This window comes from Myiozetetes cayanensis, unplaced genomic scaffold (genome assembly GCF_022539395.1).
Source record: "Myiozetetes cayanensis isolate MyiCay16 unplaced genomic scaffold, myiCay2020 scf1, whole genome shotgun sequence".
NCBI classification, from domain to species: domain Eukaryota; kingdom Metazoa; phylum Chordata; class Aves; order Passeriformes; family Tyrannidae; genus Myiozetetes; species Myiozetetes cayanensis.
Window position 1 is genome coordinate 61304560 of NW_026086604.1, and position 22312 is coordinate 61326871.

The 22312-nt window shown below is 37.1% G+C and overlaps 1 protein-coding gene across 2 annotated transcripts in view; it reads right to left on the bottom strand.

Annotated features, from left to right (window-relative positions):
- The window catches only part of GABBR2 (gamma-aminobutyric acid type B receptor subunit 2), a 467784-nt gene that overhangs the window by 337741 nt on the left and 107731 nt on the right, over window positions 1–22312 (bottom strand). The window lies entirely within an intron of this gene.

The following is a 22312-nucleotide window of genomic DNA, read 5'->3' on the forward strand; positions in this document are numbered from 1 at the left end:
AGACAGCACCATTTCCATAAATTTTAATTTTATGGTCTTCTAAGATGTAATTTTTGAGTCCTCAAACTATTCTTTCTACAGTTTCTGCAATGTAAGGACTACAGATAATCCACAGAACTATCTGTAGGACTACAGATAATTCCACTTTTGCTGGAGTCAAAAGTAAAACCATCTTCTTTATTCTGTATTTTCTTGCATTTGCTTTATTAAAATCATGGAACCATGAGTTCAATTCATCTACCAAGACTGCTCAAATGACTTCAAAGTAACTGATGTTGAGTCTCTACAAGTCTTTACACTTGATATTCAAAATGTATATAAAATTAGGATTTATTTTATCGTATTTAATCCAAAGTAAGGTTTCAACACCATTGTATTACATGTTAATAAAACTCCCTTTCTTTTACAACAAAGAAGATATTCTAAACCTCAAAATTCTAAACTCCATGTATGTGGGTAACGTTCAAGGCAAATCAGACTTGAAAAATCCTACCATAATACAGAATGTAAAAGGCACTGACATCAAGAACTATAGAAAAACTTGAAAAGACAAAAATGGACATTATGAGGACCAAAAGCATGAAATGCTTGAGAATGTACTTTTAACATGGCCTTCAGTATGAAAAGGGATATTCTTGTTTTAAAGATCATAAGCATATCCTTTCACAATTCACTTTCTGTCACAGAATGATGCACCAGAATTTCTTCTTACATCAAAAATTAAGTCCCATAATGTTAGACTATAGCTCAGCAGGTATCTAATCCTCTCCTTCTCGTAATCACACACTAAAATCAACAGGCAACAAGGAGACTAAATAGCAGTGAAGAGACTAAATCTGTAGCACAAATTGGTATATTTTTTCAAAATGACAGCTCTGAATGGTGACTTTTCTCTTCTTGCCTTTTTCTGTTTTTATTACGTTGACTTGGAAATTTCTGATTTCACTATTTAGCTGAAGTGTAGACTAGGTGCAACCTCTGGAGTCAGAATCTAGTCCCTTGCTATTACAGGTCTGACTGCTCTTAATAAGAGATAGGTCTGGGGCATTAGTACTCTGCTGATGACAGACCACCTAATTTTCAACACACATGTATGAAAAAAGTTGTGTAAACTAAAACATAATTTCCTTTTCTTCCTAATTTATATAGAGAAAGCAATTAGCCTTTGCAGCTGACTCGTGGAAGATTTGCCCATTGAGCACTTTAAATATATTAAAATGCATGGTTCAAAAAGATGGGAAGCAAACTAATGTTAGGCTTGCAGAGGGAACAGGAAGATCTGGAAACACTGGCCAATAGGATCAGTCACACAACTTAGGCTATTTGTTCCACAGGGATTCTTACACTGTATGTTGCACTACAGACTTTAAACTACTTAATGAACAGAGCAGCAGTACAGATGTGTCAAAATAGTGAAGAAAAGCTGCTCTAAGAGTTTTCAGGCTTAGTCTCTCCTCTGGCAAAAGGAAAAAGCAGGTTTAGGCAGGGATTGTGTGTGTTGTGGCCTTACTGCTTAGAGAGCACAGGAAAGCATTTGTTGAAAATAGTAATCCAACATGAATTTTGTTGATTATTTTCATCTATGAATCATATTTTGTGTCTTTGCAAGGGCATAAGTGAGGAAAAAGAAGTGTATTACTTGCCAATAAAATAAATTGATATTGCTGTGGAATTTAACAGCTGCTACTGCAAAATACAGAAGTTGCTAACAGAGAATTTGACGCCATCGTGCAGCAGAATACAAATTATTTCAGCTATATTTCAAAATACCTGTACTAAAAACTTCAATTCATAAATTGCTGGAAAGATGTTCAAATCACACATGTTCATTACCATACTCTGACCAATTTATCCACAGGCAGATATCATCATTCAAATCAAAGTAATTTCTAGTCAAAAAGCTAGAAGATCATTCTGTGTCAAACCAAAACTAAATTACCTCCCTCTCCACATATACAGAATTGTTTACAACCAACATAAACAGTCTCCAGCTTCTCATTTTATGATGATCCAAGCAGATTCAGACAACTGAAACAAAACCAAACAAAACCCCAAAACCAACCAAAAACCCCACCAGAGCAACAACAATAACAAACACAAAAAAATAGAAAAAATAACCATATAGAAAACACATTAGAAATTGATAAGCATCGTGGGGTTTTTATATATTTTTCAATTTGGACTACTACAAAAATAATGGAAGTTTCTTTCAGAAGAAAATCAGCATTGTTTTACTGGTAAGCAAATATTGTGCAGAAGAAGGATGCTAATCATAGTAACAATAATTTAAAAGGGAAAGAGATAAATACTGTCTTAGTTTTAGTCACAGTGATCTTGACAAGATTACAGCAAAAACAGAGGAAGAAAAAAGAGGGGCTTAGCAATAACTAACTGAAACATAGAATCATAAATGCAGATGGACAGAGAACACAAAGGAAAAGGGGTCATGGAATTAACATTGAGTTGAACTGTGCTGGTTTTTTAGTTACCACATTTGATCAAATACCATGATTGTATGACCTCCACTGTTAACAGTGAATTGAAAACTCTCAAAAATGTGTTTACTGTGGATTCATAACTACCAAAATATTTGACCTTACTAAGACAAGCAATCAAATAGCCAATCCAGCAGACATATTGTTAATGAACAGTAGGGATGAAATGCATTTATTTTCCTAATGATGACAATGACTCTTGACATTCAATAATTTTGAACTGACATATGTGTACTTACTGAATACCACCAGGTTCACTTAAGTGCCTAAAAAACTAAGCATGTAATCACTTTGCTGAATCAACACCTTACATAACAAGTTTATTTTTATCAGATGCATATCAAAGAGTATACTCTTTGAGACAACTGAATTTGAATGCTGACAGCCTGGTTTCCCTGACTTAAAAATTTCCAGACTTCATGGTTTATTTATAGAAAAATTACAAATGTAAGTATTTGATTAAAAGGAATTAATTAGGTAATAGAACAATACTTGCTTAAATTTTGTCACAATACAGTGCACTAGAATGAGAGATTAATTTTTTTCTCTTAGCTATTAATTTGCATTGCTTGTACACTGGCTTGTCTGATAGAGGCAATATTTTGTAATGGCTAGAGAACTGTGAGACAAACTTCAAGTGAACAGAAATGGGTTCTGTTTCTTGATTGTTGGTGTCTTTCTGTCTAATTTTCAATAAATGCAAATGCCATGACTCAATTTACTCATTACCAGAAAGAGTTTTAATTACTTTTAGGCATCACTATCTACCCAAATGTGTCTGATTGTCAGAAGGTAAATTTTTGAAATTGAGATTCAGTAATCAGCAGGACAGAATATTGGTAGTTTATTGTTTCATGTCAACAAAGCTGCCAACCTAGATTACCATTGTAATAAATGTTCCACATGCCGCATGTGCATAGATGAGATGGATAACTGGGGACCTGCTATCTGTTCTGGACCTTCTTACCTAAGGAAGTGAAGCTCAGTTGATCTGGCCATATGTTTCTCCAAATCTCAGACACCTGTTTTCAGCAAACTTCATACAAGTTCTTGACCAGGTGGAGAGGGGAGCCCTTGTCAGCTTCCATCAATGACGGAAAGGCTGAAACACTCATGTAGCCCTATTTACAGTGTTACTTCAGAATTCAGAACAGAAGAGACTCCTGAAGATCAAAGAGGTCAACTTCTTGCTTTCAGCAGGATCTTCTGGATGAGGTAGCTCAGGGTCACCTATAGTCAAATTCTGAACATCACCATGGATAAGGATTCAAAAACCTCACTGGGAACCCCTTCTAGTCTCTGATCACAGTAAAAAATAAAATAAATTTCTTTATATCTAATCATATTTCAATTTATGTTCGTTGCTTCTTGTCCTACCATTGTACACCTTAGGCTGGAAAACTTGGCTCTATCATTTCTGCGCTTCCCATTGGGTATTTCTCATTTCATCATTTGGGAAAACAAGAGCTTTTTTTAGTAGCAGCTGTAATAGGAACAACTTTCTAAGACAAAACTGATTGAAAAAAAATTAAAAATAACCATGTTGAAAACTATGAAATCTATGAGGTAACAAAAGCAAATGCTATTCCAGGCTTTCTTCATGGTTTTCCCCTGAAATTGGAAAGATTTGAAAACAACACAATGTTTTAAATGCTGCTTTCTTTTCTTTTAAAGGATTTTCAAAATGTGAATCTATTTTCCCAAGGGCAACAAAGTCTCAGTTTGTAAGTACCTATGTATTAAAAGATTTTTCAGTGGCAAGCAGCTCCTTGACAGACAACGGTACAAAGACAAATGACTGGAGACTGAAGCTAAGCAAGGCCTGACTGGAAATATTTTCAGAGTGAGTGCAATTAATCAATAGAACACCTCACCTAAGGGTATGCTGGATTCTCTGTAGAACATTTTAAATAAAAAATGGATGTCTTTTATAAAGATTCAGTCTAGCTTAGCCATAAATTACTAGGACGTACAAAGAGGTACAGTAGATGAAAAATTTTGGCTTGAGTTTTAACTGAATGTCAAACTAAATGTTGTACTTGCTGCTTCTGGCATGAAGATCTTGGACTCTGCAAATAAACTATTTTCAACTTTTAGAAAACAGCAATTTTAACAAAAGTTTTTAAGGCCCAGTGGTAGAATGAGGAAAGACTCAGATACACAATGGGATAAGCCCTGTGTGATAACTCCACCCACATGGTCTCACATCTCAGCTCTCTGAATATTTCAGATACTGGTTGCAAGAGGACTAAAGATACAGGAGTAAAAAACTGAGAAACCCAACAGTTACACAGGAACAATATTTGCCATGTACAGATGATGGAGAAGGTATAATCCTTTCCTCCTCACTTCGCTTATGCTGCACATCACAGAAAGCGAACGAGGATCTGCTGTATGCTTGCAGTTCTGCCAGGCCAGTGCAAAGAAAGAAGAGCTGTTTTGCCTGGCAAAACAGTTGCTGCTGAGGACCCAGTGTCCGTCACATTGTACAGATTCACACTAAACTGGTCCTGTGAGTAAGCAACAATTTCTAGAGGAAGAAGAGTCAGTTGTGTTCCCAGAGCACACATGGCTTTTGATTCTTCAGTAGGTCAAGGGAGGTGATTCTTCCCCTCTGCTCTGCTCTCATAAGACACCACTTGAGTACTGAGTCCAGATCTGAGGTCTCCAGCACAGGAGGGACATAGACCTGTTGGATAAAGTCCAGAGGAGGGCCACCAAAATGATTAGAAGAATGGAGCACCTCTCCTATCAGAAAAGGCTAAGAGAATTGGGATTGCTCAGTCTGGAAAAGAAAAGGCTTCAGGGTAACCTAACTGCAGCCCGCCAGTACCTGAAGGGAGCCTACAAGAGAGATGGAGAGAAGCTTTTTACAAGAGCATGTAGTGATAGGACAAGGGGGAATGGTTTCAAACTGAAAGAGTAGGTCTAGATTAGATACCAGAACAAAATTCTTTACCGAACAGGTTGCCCAGAATAGTTGTGGATGCTCTGTCCCTGGAAGTGTTTAAGGCCAGGTTGTATGAAGCTCTGATTAACCTGGTCTAATGAAAGGCGTCCCTGTCCATGGCAGGGGATTTGGAACTCATAGATCTTTAAGGTCCCTTCCAACCCAGGCCATTCTATGACGTTCTCTGATTCTTCGTTGTGGAAGCTGGGTCATGCACTCCAACACCTCCCATTGCTACAAGTCAAAGCATGGTAAGCAGGGACAACAGTATTGTTTATTTTAAAACCATACTCCAGATAGGAACTAAAATGCTAGTGCAAATATTGCCTTAGAGTCCTAGGCAGCTGGGCCCAGATGCAGTCTAAAAAGCACAAGGGCAATTTTCCTGAAAGGGCACCTCCATGTCTTCACAGCTGAAGAAGAATCTATGATGTGCCTGATGCCATAGGGCATAGAGACAAGTTTTTCTTCATAATACAAAAGCTAAAAAATTACTAACAATGGAGACAGAGTCTATCTTTTCATGTGATTTAAGGAACTAGTGTTCAAGTATTTAATAAGATAATTTCTTTTTTAATTTAAGAACAAAGTCAAAAATAAATTTATATAATTCTTTCATCTCCCTTCAAGCTAATGTGATTTAGAATACTATTTCCTTCCTATTTTGCCCCAGAAAACACCTTCACATGAACACATTTTCCACTTGATTTTTTTTTTTTGGTGGCAATTACTTTATCTTGTGTACAGCGAGGTAGTAATAGCCACTACAATGATGCTTCATGAAATTTTCAGATGAATAATTTCCTTCTAAAACTTTTTCCTCAATGTGAGAAAATAAGTAGCTTTCTCCATTATCCAAAGAAAGCTTTCTCATTTTTTGCAAAATGTAATTTTCCATATTTTCATACTACAAGTGATAACACCTAATTTTTCTTCTAAGAACATCTGCATTCAACTGACTTCTAGGTAAGACTGGACAGAATAATTTTGAGGATCTAGAGTGACCTTGTATGCATGACAAGTCAAAGGATTTTCCTGAATTGCATTTTCTTTAACCTACAGTACAGTTTAAGAAAAACACTTGCTCTTGACCTGCTAGCAAGGTAGAATTGAATAAAATCTTCAGTAAATTATTATATTAAATATTTCTGCTGTTAAAAATTTGTACCTTATTTCTAGCCTTATTCCATTTATTTAAAAGCTCTGAATTGTGCTTGATGTGTTTCCTTTTAGTCTGAAGTAGTTAGTTTTTATGTAGTTCAGCTGACAAAATTTCACCATCATATGTCTGAGGGTATGAACAGAATCTTTGGAATCTCTCATTATAAGAAGACCTTTTCCCTGCATTTTAGCTATTTGCATAGCTCTTCTGTGAAAATTTTGGACTTTATTATCTACAGATATGGGCACCAGAACTAGGCACAGAGTTTATTCTATAAATTCCCCTATTTATCTGCCTATCCATCCAAGAATCCTGTTTTGTTGAGTGTGGTATCACACTGTGATGATAGACCAATTATCTACCAAGATTATATTTTTTTTTTCAGGAACACTGCTTTCCAGAAGAGAGGAGTATAATCCAGAAGAGAGGAGTACGAAATGTATGAAGACATTGTTCTCTCACTAATCAGGATCACTCTGTGCTAATGACTTTGTTTTGTTACTTCTAATTCCCTAACCTCTGCAAAGCAAATGCCTCTATTACTTAGAAACTAAAAACGTGGGGTTTTTTTCTCAAAAGAAATTATAATTTCCAAGTAGAACAAGTTTGGCAGAAGGTAATTTTTCATAAACTCATACGCGTCATTTTTCTCTGCCCTCTGTCTGCTCATTATTAGTCAAAAACCTGTATCACGTGTTCTGTTTTGCAGGACTCACTGCAGCCTGTATCAACTCAAACTGTCCTTTACAGTCTTTTAACACTAGTGCAGTGTTAGGTTCCTTCTAGTTCCTTTGAAGTTCTTCAAGGGTCCTAGATGATAACACTCATGACTGTCAAAAGGTCCTTTGACCAATTTGCCAGAAACCTCAAATACAAATTCATTTAGAAAAACTTGTTCTAACATACCTAACCATCATCCTCACAAGTTACTGCAGAAAAGCTTATAGGGTTTGTTTCGTCATCTGTTTCCCCTAAACAGACATAGAAAATACAAGACTATTAAAGCAACTCTTCTACTGTTTGTATGTTGCTACTGACAATATTATTTCCTCCTAACACGTAACTAGTATCTTAGTCAGATTTCTTTAGTTCCTGATATACTCAAACATAACTTATTGCTATTCTCCTTTCTCTTGCCATCCTAGAATCACAGAATAGTTTAGGTGGTGAGGTGAGATTGCCTAGAACAAATGTCTGCCCAAAGCAGTGCTAATCACATCAGACTGCTCAAGGTCTTATGTTCCAAACATTCCTACCTCCTGATTTCCATCAGTTGTTATCAGTTTCTCCTGTTTAACTTTTTTCTCATTAAATGTCATACAGTATGCCAGTTAGTTTTTCATTTGTTTGGTTTTTATAATCAGGAGAGCCTGTAGATGTCTGGATATGGAACAATATTACTAAACTATTCTAATTATAAACTGTGGTAATTTAAACACAAACATCTACTTTCAACAGTCCTTTTTCTTTGTTGTTACTGTTCAAGAAGTTGCCATTTCTAACATATTTTATCCAGACTGAAGTACTCTATCACATATCTTCATTTTCTCCTGTATATATCATAGCTACATCCTGAGTTCATCATCTTGTTTTCTACCATGATCTAATGGTTTTCAGCAAATATCAGGTAATAACTTTATACTGATTATATGCTTCACAATTCTCTAATCTGAAAGTAATCCCTTAAATATTCATTTTCTTTTTAAAAGGTCACTGACATCGCAACAAGAAAAGCTATTTTTGAGTGATACCTCTTGTGTTTTGCCCACTTAATCTGTTTTAAAGAGGCTGTGACTGTTGAATTCAACATTCCAATCATGTCAATCTTTCAAGTAGAATTCAGGAACACATAAGATTGAATTTATATTTATATATGAGGAAGAATAGTTATTTTCATCTGAAACTCGATTGCAAACAAATAAAGAATGTACAGACCATTTAACCAACTATGCAAAATATAATTCTCTTCCCTATATTCTTTTATTATTTTCAGTGCAGTGACCTTTTGACCATCTTCATCAAGCTACCTCTGCCTGAATTTCCATTCTTGTTTCACTGAGGAGGAAACCATACAATTTATTCAGTCTCTGCTTAGGACAGAAAGCAGCTACTGCTTCAAATCATTACTACTGCAGATTTCTGCCTGCTCTCTTCTTTGGCTTTTGGGCTTGACAAGATATTTTGGCTGCCATATTTTTTGATTATTAAGGTTGTGTAGTAAATTACAAAAAGGCCCAAGAATTTTGCTGTTATAATAGTAACTTTAACACTTTACTAACTATGGCAAGACAGATCACCTTGCAAAGACTATGTTATTATCTAGAAATACATGAAGCTAGAATTAAGAGTTTCAATACATTGGCAATTGCCAAGAATGTCAAGACTTTCAGAATTATAATGTGTGAGAGATAAACCATCTTTAGCCTTTCAAACCTAATAGGAACCACCATGGTTCAGCAATCTCAGAATTACAGGATAACACAAAAACCCAATAGTCCAACTTCCTGCTCAAAGGAGGGTCAAAACAATGCTATTTGTGTTATTAGGATCTTTGGGTTTTCAGAAATTAATATTTATTCATGAACTAGTATTCAATTCAATATTCAAAGGGTATAGCTCTCCATTTCACTGTTATTGCTTTTAAAGCCTGAAGGAGGATTTGGAAAAAAACCAGTAATAATAAGTGCATACTGAATTACACAGGATTCAAATGAAATCTGCTCATCATTTTTAGTTGATAAGGGAATCTGTAGTGATTTTAGCCTATCAGGGGAATTTCACTGCTATTACTTCAATTTTTTTAGTTTACAGTAAAAGAATCAAAATAAAGACTGTGGGCTACGTTCACAAAATCACAGAACAGCTGAGGTAGGAAAGAAACTCAAACCTGCTCAAACCAAGGTCTACTCATGCAGGTTGCTCAAGGCCCTGTCCAATCACATTTATGAATATCTTCAGAAATGAACTTTCCACAATTTCTCTAGGTTTGTTCACCCCTACAATGAGACATGGAATTTCCTGCATTTCAGTCTGTACCCATTTCCTCCTGTCACTGGGCACCACTGAGAAAAGTCCAGCTCTGTCTTCTTCACTTCCTCCATCAGATATTTATATAGATTGACATGATCCTCTCAAGCCTTCTCTTCTCCAGGCAAAACAGTCCCAACTCTCTCAGCCTTTTTTCGTACGGCAGACACCCCAAACCATTAATCATCTTTGTGGGTCTGCATTAAAGGCCTCCATTCCTTTACCAGGAAGCCAAGATCTGGACACCAATACACCATTCCAGGTGTGCCTAGAAGAGGGGAAGGATCACCTCCCTCAGAATCAACCTGCTGCTTACAGTCTGCCCAATGCAGCCAGACTAAGGGTACCAAGTGTCTCCAAGGGTAAAGACTCCACACCACTCCTGGGGAACCTGTTTCAGTGTTTGACCACACTTATGGTAATGAAAACTTTCCTGACTATCTACTCAGAAGACCCCGACTCTAATGTTAAAGTATCGAGACTGGGAAATAAGTTTATGCTAAAACCAGAGAATATACTTAAAATGAGATCTCATTTGGGCACAGAGTGGCTGGAGAGCAGCCAGGTGGAAAGGGACCTGGGGGTGCTGATTGACAGGAAGCTGAACATGAGCCAGCAGTGTGCCCAGGTGGCCAAGAAGGCCAATGGCATCCTGGCCTGCATCAAGAACAGTGTGGCCAGCAGGAGCAGGGAGGTGATCCTTCCCCTGTACTCTGCGTTGGTGAGGCCACACCTTGAGTATTGTGTTCAGCTCTGGGCCCCTCAGTCAGGAAAGACATTGAGGTGCTGGAGCGGGTCCAGAGAAGAGCAACCAGGCTGGTGAAGGGACTTGAGCACAAGTCCTATGAGGAGAGGCTGAGGGAGCTGGGATTGTTTAGTCTAGAGAAGAGAAGGCTTAGAGGTGACCTCATCACTCTCTTCAACTACCTGAAGGGAAGTTATAACCAGGTGGGGGTTGGTCTCTTCTCCCAGGCAACCAACAACAGGACAAGGGGACATGGGCTCAAGCTCTGCCAGGGGAAGTTTAGGTTAGATGTTAGGAAGAAATTCTTTACAGAGAGGGTGATCAGGCATTGGAACGGCCTGCCCAGAGAGGTGGTGGATTCACCATCCCTGGAAGTTTTTAAAAAGAGATTGGACATGGCCCTTAGTGCCATGATATAGTAATTAGAGTTGGATCAGGGGTTGGACTTGATGATCTTGGAGGTCTTTTCCAACACAATCTATTCTATGATTCTATGATTCTATGATTTGTGTACTGCAAATAGGACCAAATAGGTCCCATTTTTCTAGCTCACGATATTTCACATATATTTCTAAAGAAAAAAATTAAACTTAGAGTCAAATAGAGATAAGACATCAATGTATAATGTTCGTAACCTCCAACCACAAATAGGGTTAACGCAAGTAAAGTATGTCTCCCTGAGAGCAGAACATTTCAACATTGGTTTATGCAAAAAATTATGAAGAATTTACTTCTTCTTCCAAGGAGAAGTTGTATAGAGTAACAAAACCGTAGAAGTTTTTATATGATATTTATAAATACTCCCAGATATCAGGTTTTAATTTTGAGCAATTTAACCAAATTTTATATATATTTATGTATTCTAATAAAACTTTAATATTTTTAGCTCTGACCTGCATGATCTATCATACCTTCATATTGTGGAATTTTATACTTATTCAGATCAAAATAAAAATAGAGATACTGCCATAGATAAAAAAACCCAGAGTTTCATAATTTTTAATTTATACATAAATAAAGTAGTGCATGGGATCTAGGAATCACCAAACAAAGATAAGTATCTTCAAAATTAAAAACTTAGCCTCTCAATTTGCTTGAAGAATGCTTAGAAAACATTAAAATTAATTAATTTTTTTTAATGTCTGTGTTTTGCAATTACAACATGCATTTCTAGGTTGTGTACAGACTAAAACAGAAGATTACTATTTTTGGTACCTCTTGGGTACTGTCATATATTATGTTGAGAAACCCTTAGGCTCAATTTTTTGTAAAATAAGGAATGTTGTGATCTATGTGTTAAGGTGGTTAAGAATCACTATAGTGATTCTTCTGGAATCTGTTCTGGAAAAGACTTGCTTTGAAATTCTGAACATTGAGTGTAATCAATACCTAAATAATATAATATTCTTCCTCTTTAAGAATTTTTTGAAAGTTATCCAACAGATTATAAATGAACTGAAGGTTTTTCATGCTGTATAAAAAAAAAATCCAGCCATTTGTTCCTGTAAGAATAGATAATTTGATACAGATAATTTGAGTGCCCTATCCTGAACTGACTCCAAAGAACTGACAGTATTCTACATGGATGTAAGTTCAGACATACTAAATGTCACATTCTAAATTTCATAAAAATTTAAGCTGACAAGATCAGTCATATACTGTTTAAGCTATATCTTCATGAGAATAGAGACAGATTATTCCCCTATACATATCTAGAATGTTTGAAAATGATCCCTAAGCTACAATCAATAAACCAGCTATTTTCTGGTTCTCTCCTCACTGTATGTTTATATTGCACAAGGTAACTGCAGGTAGCATAGTAAATACAAATTAAGGTATAGGTAAAATTAAGTATCCCAGTATCTACAAGCTAAATACTGCAGGACACAATGTGTGGGAGCTGGGTCCCCAAAGAGGACCCTGGGCTCTGGGCACATTTATCTTCCTTATAACATGAACTGGAAACTATGGTGGTGCAAAAAACAAAGCTGAAAACAAGTTGTATACTAAACGGGGCATATTCAGCTGACAGGAATGCCAAGGCTAATGGTGAGAGCCAAATCCCTCACTCTGCAAAGACCAGGCACATCAGTCAAGTCAGCAGATCCCTACACCCATCCATGCAGATCACAGACTGAGGAGCACTGATACTTGTTCTGCCAAAGCAGCTGGTTATAGTTCATTATTTTTATCTAGACACATTGGCTACTAGTATGTAGGAGTACGCATATTTTAGAGGCAGTGTAAGTCTTGCCCAGAAGAAAGGAATCTTAGATGGGATACCATCCTCAGGTTGATGCACCAGGGCTGTTTTTATCATCACCCGAAGCTCAGAGTGCCAACTACACTGTGTGATCTTCTCCTCCCCCATGTCAGTGATGTCTCACTGCACAGTAAAGTAAATAAAAGGCTCATATGGCTAGAAAAACAGTGCATGAGAGGGACAGTGGCTCCGTAGCCTACTGGTTGTAGCACTCAGATGTGATTTGGACTGTCTTAGGGGAGAACTGTAAACCTTCAGAATTCTAGGCAACCCTTCTGACTATTTTATTTTAACAAATACCAGCATCATCTCTACTGGAAACATCTTAAAAGAAAAACAGTGTATTATATTAAGGTCTGTTTCTGCAACTAAGTGACAATAACCTGCATTGACTAGACCAAGGCTAAATAGAATGCACAACAGCAAATTCATACATATCCAGCACGTGGAGCCATCTGAGACAAAAAGGGGGTTGCCTTATACATTTAGGCATTCCTAAAATCAAGTAAAATCTCCATGAAGGGGATTTCTTTTTTTCTATCAGTATATTGGTCTTCAATGTCTAACAGTATGCCTCAGTAGAGGCATATAACTTCCTCTGTGCTGAGGCCATAAAGTTGTTATAACAACTTTGAAGAGATTTCTCCAGATGACAATTAGATTGCAGAGCAGGCAAAAGGATTTGGCTAATACCTTTTCATTTTGTTCATTACAGCCACTTCCACAGAAGCCAAGTGTGATGCTAAAATTAGAACTGCAATTTTATATATGGTGGTTAACCATAGCAAGCAGTTGCAGTATGATGAAAGATAGACATGGTTCCAGAAATACGTGGCAAACACGCATACTCTGAGAACATCAATGCTTTTTCAGAGTAATGGAATACAAAGTTGGGCTCTTAAGCTCACTGTACAGCACACAGGAAGAGTTAAGTGCCTCAGGACTCAATTCAAGTGCATCAGGCATGCTGAGCATGGGGGTGGTTAGAGGTGGAGCAATGAGCCATTCCAAGCCAACGAGTGTATCTGAACTCCCCCCCTCCAAAGGGCTTGAGCAGCAGGTTTTGTAACTCTGTGCTCTTGGGGACCAAAGCATGGTCTGAAAATGTGTACATCTCAACCTTTTTCACTCTTCGGTTTTCAGGTAAATGTGAAAGGTGGGTATGCTTATTATTCCATATAAATGTTGTTTAGAGAAGTGGAAATTCATCCCTTCTCTACCGTGACACAGGTACTCACACGCAGCCTGTGCTTGCATCACCAAAAAAGAAGCTGAGACAGTACCACTTCCGATTCCCAAAATTTAATTTCATGAGGGTAAGAACTGAGCTATGACCATTTGAGACAGTTCACTGCACCTTTGATGTTTTGTGGTAAGACAGAATTACCTCCCTCAAAGGCCAAAACCGAAGGAGGTACAAAACCAGAAATTGTGATATTGGCCACAGTAATCTTTGTGACAGTTTAGGAAAGTGACATTTGTTTTGGTGTCTCTGATGATGCTTTTTTCCCCATAATGACTGTAGAAATTGCAGTCAAAACTCCTGGCGAACTCACAAGTAGTATCAGCTAGGATGGGACCCCTCCTGCTAGAATGAAGCATGTTATGGAGGGTTTTGTGGTTGACTACGAAGAGATGCAGAATGAGAAGCATTTACACTCTGAAGCAGGATCAAGGGTAAAGTCTGACGGCAAGTTTGACTAGAGAGACTGGGCCTCAAGGTGTCCTCATATAGTGGGGTTACCAAAATTCATTTCATACATGGACAAATCTGAAGCTGTATAGCATTCAAGTGATGCACATTCCATTATTCATCTAGGGATCTGAGGCAATAATGTTACCCTTGAGGGTGAAGTTTGCTTTGTGATAGCATATATCTCATAAATTCAGCTTTTGGGGAAAACATTCAGGTAAGATTTATGTAGCCTCTGGACAGGCAGCTAAGACTTCCAAAGTAGCACTCTCAATCACTTAGTAAACATTAATTATTAGATTTACTGCACAGTGACCTCTCCCCTTTAGAACTATGCTAAGAATGTCATATTTTGTGTGAATTCATTTGTGACTGGAGACACAAGCTATCTTTCCAAGGTGGTTATAATACTATAATAATCTGCCTGTTAAACAGTGGAATACTGGGTAACAACGTTTAAAGTTTCATTTTCCTCATTCATATAACCAGTTAGACCATTGAACTAACTATGAAACTACCCCATGTTGGTTCATCTGCAATAATAAATGTGGACTTCTGGACATAAAAATAAATGCCTGCTGTGCAAAGGAGCAGTGACTAATTGGCATCATGTTGCCTTTAAGCCTCCTAGCACTGCTTGTGGCAACAAGAATTAGAAAAGTTAAGAATGAGGCTAATAGAAAGAGCACAGTAAATAAATATTTGTCCAAAGATTATTACTCAGTTTTGTTGTCTTCTGTTTCAATTATTTTATTAAAAAACAAACAAAGAAACCAACCCCACCCCCTCCCCCAAAAACCCCCAAACATACCTACATACCTTTTTTTTTTAGGACAAAGTAAATTACAGAATTCTACATCTCTTTTTATGGTCTAACCATTGTACAGTGAATAGGAAACAAGTCAAGCTGGCACAAGCACATTTGTTATGAGGGAAGATTTGTGTTATAATTTAGGATATGCCTCCTGCAACCTTGTGTACAGTTTATGCATAGAGTGACTCTATAATAATTACAGTTACAAAAGCAGTAGCTTGAAGTCTTGATAAATAAAGGTGAATAGTCAGGCAGTGAAACTCAGACCCCAAAGTTGCATCTTTCTGCTTTTTGCTCTAACAGAGGAAAAAGAAAAGAAACTATCTTCTGCATTCTCTTCCTTTCTCCCAAGCTAAGGATTTTAGAAAGAAAAAAATCTAAGGATTTGGGAGGAATTTAACCTGTCCTAGGAAGGATGGGATTTTATAACATCGTCAGACAGACTTTCAAAAGCAAGGACAAAATCACATTGGTCACAAGACTTTTCACACTGACAAAGAACTCATTATCAGCATTAATGTTAATGTCATTAGGCGTAATCAGATTTGGCAACTGCAAGATTACTGAATTTTAATAGCTAAGAACACACAAGAATTTGAAAAGACTGAACAAAATTTGCTAGGTAAAAATTGTTTCTTAAACATCTGTCTCTATAGCCAAATTTCTTCCAGGTTGGTCTGATTATGGTCCCTAATCTGTAATTCTGACCTCCTGTATCTAGATCCACAAATAACATACAAGATTTTTCTATTGGTTCTGGTCTTTCCTTCACTTTTGGATTTGCAAATCACATTTCTTTTCAACTTCTCACAAGTAAGTAGAATAATGCAAAGCAGGTGAAGGGCAAAAACAACTAGAGAGCAGAAAGTCACAGGAAGAAAATTTCAAAGCAGGTTGCTTATGTAGCACCCACTTATGCATGTCAAACATATTTCTGAATGAGAATTAATACTCAAGCAATGTAAGAGAATGCAACTACTTTTTTCTGAAACATGCCAGTGCCCCATTAGCAATGGGCTGTGCCATAAAAAAGACTGAAGACAGTTTCAGATAATTCTAAAAAGATATCTGTGTGTGTATAAATATATAGGTAGGTACACAACTTTATTATTTAATTTTCATGCTGTTAATAAGAGCTAAACATAACACTGATCATCTCTATTGCTTGCTCAGTCACTCTGCTTTTCTCAGTAGCATTCAGAGCCTTCAAAACAGAAGCAGGTAAAATTTGCTTCCCAAACAAATCTTTGGATTGATTGATTGTTTAAATTAAACAAGAGACATGAGAAAAATTGTCTTTTTAGCATGACTATGTCTTTATAGTGAAAAGCCCCATTATTAGCAAGGATGCATGTCTATGCCACTTTCCCAGAACTGATCTTTTCCTTGCAGCTATAGATATTCCCAGACAGAACAGTGGATTCTGTTTGGGAGTTTGTTTGGAATCATAGAATGGTTTGTGTTGGAATATACCTTAAAGATCATCTAGTTCCAAACCCTCTCCCATGAGTAGGGACACCTTCCATTAGACCAGGTTGCTCAGAGTCCCATCCAGCCTGGGCTTGAACACTTGCAAGGGCAGAGCAGCCACAGCTTCTCTGGGCAACCTATTCAAGTGCCTCACCAACCTCACTGTAAAGAATTTATTCCTAATAGTAAATCTGAACCTACCCTCTTTCAGTTAGCCATTACCCCTTGTCCTATCTCTCCAACCCCCTAAAAAGTCCCTCTCCAGCTTTCTTATAGATCGCCTTTAGGTACTGGAAGGCTGTTAAGTTTTCCCCAGAGCATTCCCTTCTCCAATATGAATCACCCCAGCTCTCTCAGCCTGTCATCACAGGAGATGTGATCATCACAGTGATCACCTTCGTGGCCTTCACTGGACAAATGCAAAAAAGCATGCAGCTTTTGATTTGTAATTGTAGACTATTTCAGACTTTTAGACTGTCATCACTTTTCTACAAGCTTTTATTTTCAAAAGGGTTATGATGAAGAACTTTCTTGCCCTTTTCTATAGCAAAAAATTAACACTTTATTTATGTCAAGATGATAGTGTTTAATAATGAATACAAAGTTGTAGCTCCCAAGCACTTTAGACAATACTTCAGACTGCTGGAAACCTGTCACTCCCCAATCACATGTATTCCTATTCCCTCATCTGAATACTGAAGGACTTTAACAAACCTTTCAGAAACTGTGCCACTAATCTTTTTACTTTTAGAAAGCAAACTGGCATAATGAATCCACATCCTGATATGTATTGTGCCCTCACAGTAGCTTAATTATAAATAATCATAGAAGTTTTCTAGCTTAGTTTCCATCATAACACAAACAAAGCTCATAGTAGTTATACTGTCAATCTTGATTTAGCTTATTAATTAGCTTGAGATAGGCTGTCTATCAGATAACAAAGTCTAATAGACTTCTTCAGCAAGATAAAGGAAGATGAGGACTACTCTTCACTGGAGAAATGCTTTCCTTTACTCTGAGAATTAGGAGCAGGGTGTGTCATAGCTTAACAAAGAGTTCAGAAATTTCAAGCTACTCATCTCCTAAGAATTAATGAAACCAAGGCAAGATAAAAAAGCCTCTTACTCCAAACACAGATTGTTTCAGATGCAATTTTGTATGCATTTATTAGCAGTTTTCCAATAGAGTCTGGAGGTTCTTAAGGTACGCTGTTCTCTCATATCTGTTCTCTCTGACACTGAAATTCTGTTTTTGCTATGTGTGATAACTAAGGCTGGAGGAAATAAATGTGTTTCCAAGATACTTCGTGTTTAAAACATAACTATCCCTTGTTCAATTGGCCTTATTTTTCTCCAGTTGTGTTAAAACTTAATTGATGTATGGAGAAAGCGTGTAGCAAGATGTACAAGTCCCCAGGAACTGTTCTAGAGGTATTCAAGAACTGAAAATACAAAAATTAAAACATATGCCATACAGGTTTCAATACTAGATGAATCATATATCAAGAACACCGCTGCTTTTGAGAATCATGCCCATAGAACAACTTCTATTATATGAGGATTTGTACTTTATTGCTTTCTTTTCTATAAACATATCAGCATTGTGTTACTTCTTCAGTGGAGCACAATTAACCTTTTTCTGTTTTTAAAGGCCAATAAATATTTTATTTCATTTTCAAAGTTATGTAAAGATGCTCTTTTTTTTTCCCAAGTGCTTGGTGTATGAGTTTGTTCTTCAGTTTATGCCCAGGAGCTGCTGTTGCTGAATTTGTATGAATTATGCTATTCCTCAAAATAAGTAATTAAGTAACTGCTGCCAAACAGCATTCAGGAGAAAGCAGGTTAATTTACCACATGAAAATGCTTTCCTTTTTCTGTAATAGAACAGTATTTTGAAGAAAAACATTCAAATAAGAAAGAATGAAATGAAGAAGTGAATTTAGGGCTGTGGGAGTAGCAGTATGATGCAACTGTATCAATTTTGACTTTATTGTATTTGCCTTTTACTGTGGAAAGGTTTGTGTGTTCCAAGGACAGCTGTAGCTATGGCAGAGGGTGCCACTCTACATAAGGCCACTCAAGCCAGGTTGGACAAAAGGACTGCATAGAAAACAATCCAGTCCTTTTGTCCAGCCTGGCTTGCCACAGGGCTTTCCAAGAAGGCTGTTGAGGAACAGGCCAGCGAGCTGGTCCTGTTGAACTCAGTGCCACCTTTCAGAAACAAATTAAAGTAGCCACTCTGACAAACAGTATACCAAAATAATCAATTCCAGTTTTACAGAAGTTATAGGTACGGTGAAAATAAACATAAGGACCACCTTTGGGGAATTGGTGGTAAAAGAAGTTTGAAATCAACTTTTCTAGAATATTTGAAATGTTGCAACAGTCAGACAAATGCAACACTGTAGTCTGAACATTTTGAAATAAATTAATAATGATTGCCAAAAGTCAACAAAAAAGAGATAAAGTGACTTTCAGTAAAATAAGATAGTTTTAATCAATATAACCTTTAAAGCAGAAAAATCATATACAGATGGGCAACTAATTAGCACCTGATTTCCCCGGGCTAGCTTTCAAATGAGGAAAATAAAAGCAAGATCTGTAGAAAGTCAGGCACAGGGCAAAATGCAAGGGGTAGCTCAAAATTCAGTGCTGCAAGTGCTGAGAAACTATAAAAATGGTCCCACTAAACAATGGGAGACATTTGATTAATGAATCAAAAGGTGATTCGTTGGGTTGGCAGAACCATGAATAAGTCAATTATGATCATTAATGGGACACTAGCGTCACACAGCTATATCCCCACAAGTCCCAGAGAAAGTCAAGTGAAAACATGATGACCAGCTACAGACTAGAATGAAATTTAGCAGCACTACTGTCCAGTGGGTTAGACCATAAAAAACCCAGACATCTGACAAGATACTAGAAAAAGTGCCATAAAAATAATCTCAAATCTGAAAAAGAAATCATTGTATGTCCCAGTCATCATCATTCAGCATAGAAAGGATGTTGAACCACAAGTGATTTTACAAAGAAGCAAATCTTAAATTTGCCTATTATATCAGGACAGGGAAGAGGAGAGAAGGGAGACATGGCAAACAAAACTGCCCATCTACCTCCCCTCGCTAAACCACCTCCAGAAAAAAGCAGCAGCAAATAGCAATAAATGAGCCTGAGGGGACATGAGGGATACCTTTGTAGCAGTGAAGGACGTGTCAGCAGCAGCCACAAGGCGCAATACTGAAACATTTTGGTGAGTCAGATTCTACCTGGCAAGTCTACCCTAGCTGAAGGGCTGCAAAAGCCACATGAGAAAAATACTTCAACCCTCTTTTATAGAAATGAACAAAATGAGGAAAACAAAAGACCAGCTGAAAAAAAACCCCAACAATACAAGCAGTGAGACAGAATAAAAGTTACACAGAGAAAAACAAAAAGAAGAAGGAAACAAAAATGCAAGTACACAGCCGTTATTTATTCTGATAATAAATTAACCTGGATATTTTAAACACTTTATCAATAAAGTGAGTTAGCATTAAAACATGAGGCTTTGTATTTGAAAAAAAAAAGTACCTATGCTTGTATGTTGCACTATGGGTTAGGGGTTTTAATGTATTGTATTTTTGTTCAAGAGGCCATTCAGATTCATGGGAGGAGTTCATGAAGGAAAGTGAATATCTAATTTATTCAGAATTAAATGCATTTTCCCAAACACAAACATGGCAACATAACACCCTTGCCTTTTCAGTATGTGTCTGTTCCCTAGATCACCACTCACTTTCATTTCATATTATTGATCCAATACTACACAAAAGTGATTATTATGTACAAACAGCTAAGAAGGGAAAAAAAAAAGTGGGGTTTTTTTCTGACATTATGTGTAGAATAGTTAGAATAAATAGAACAGTTAGAATAAATATATGATTTCAGTCTTCAACACTTTGACCTAACTCTAGAGCTGTATTAAAATCCCTTTACTCATGCTTTATGTAATGAACTGAACTTTAGACATTAGATTAATGGCAAAAACTAGACTATATATTTTAGTTTTGTCATTTTCTCCAGAAAAAACAATATGAAAAAGAACAGCTAATCATATCTAAAGAAAAGTAAACACTTCATAGAAACCAGTTTCAAATCGATGGAAAGAGAGGATAAGCCATAGTAATCAATATCACACATTTAAGCAGAAGGCAAAAATAAGATAAAAAAATGTCCTACTAACTCTTGCAGTGCATCTGAAATTTGGGATGTGCACTTCTTATCATAACTCAGCCTGGACATTTTCTGAAAATTTCAATTTAAACTTTGTGGATCAAATTTCTGCCATTAACAGCAATGCACGGCTAATGTCTTCTCTGGCGTATAACTGTAATAATGCACTGGGAATCAGGATCAGTGCTTTTAAACACTGCAAAAGAACTTTTCTCACCAAAGTTATTCTTCTGCCCTAGGCCATTCTCCCCTGCTGCACTGCCATATTCATCTCTCTAAGTTTAAAGGTAAACATACAACTACTTCCAAGTCTCCCAAGTGTGTTTTTACCTTGTGCACGTGTGCATCTGTCCACACGCTGAGACTCTCAGTTTAATTAGGAAGCATGGCACTGATGATCTGTTTCAACTCCCCATGCTTCTGCTCCTCTAGCAGCAACCACAGAGCTCCGGAGGCTCCATCAAGAACAGCAGGGCTCCTGCCGGCAGCTTGTATCAAGGGGAGGATTTGCAGAACTAAAAGGTTTGTCTCCCTCCAAATTCACCAGAGCTTCTCTCAAATGACGGGCAGCTTCACATGAAACTCTGCCTGAAGGTCAGACCTACTGTGTTTTCTTCCTGTTCAGGAGCTCCCAGGCATTCCTACAGCAAAGTGAGCAAAACTTCCTTATGTGCTCAGCTAACTCCCAAAAGCAGGACCAGAATGTCATCAGGTTTGCACCTTAAATAATGAGACCTCAAGAGTTGTTTTCCCTCACACACTTTGCCTACTAAAAGCACAACACAAATACAGAAAGAAAGTCTATAAAATCCCTCCAGTCCCAAGAGAAAAAAAATAGGAAAGCAAAGGAAAAAAGAAGAGGGGGGAAAAAAAAGAAGAGATCACAATGGTGTTTTGTGGCCAAGAAACCAAAGACTCTGGATGTGTGGTGCACTGGGTCATATTCCAGTGGGATAAAGGCCTGTTCAAGTGGGACTGCCTGCATCACATAGATAGAAGTTGCTAATCTTCTTAGCCAAAGACTAGTTTAAATGGTCTTTTCATTACTCAAACTAATAATACATGGAAATTGTGCAATGAAGGTAAAAGTAGTATAAACTCACGCTACTGGAACAAGAGAGACAAGAAATGTTAAAAAAAAAAAAGAAAAACACCCCATATTTTTTTATCAAATGTTTATATGTCCATGCCAGAGCTCCACGTAAAATGTATAAGGATTTAGAAAATTCAGCTATTAACAAGAAGAAATTTGATTCAGTGGCAGTATAGAAATCTCTGTGATGAATTGCATTACTTCAGTGTTAAAACCACCATTTATAACCTACATATAGCTATGAAATTCTGTAAACAAGAATTTTGATGAGTAGCAGGGACACCAAATAAATCCCGGTTTCCTACAGATACATGTATCTTATGTTTCTACAAACACACACACACAAACACATACCTCAGTTCTTACTCTATATCCTTCTGAGTTTC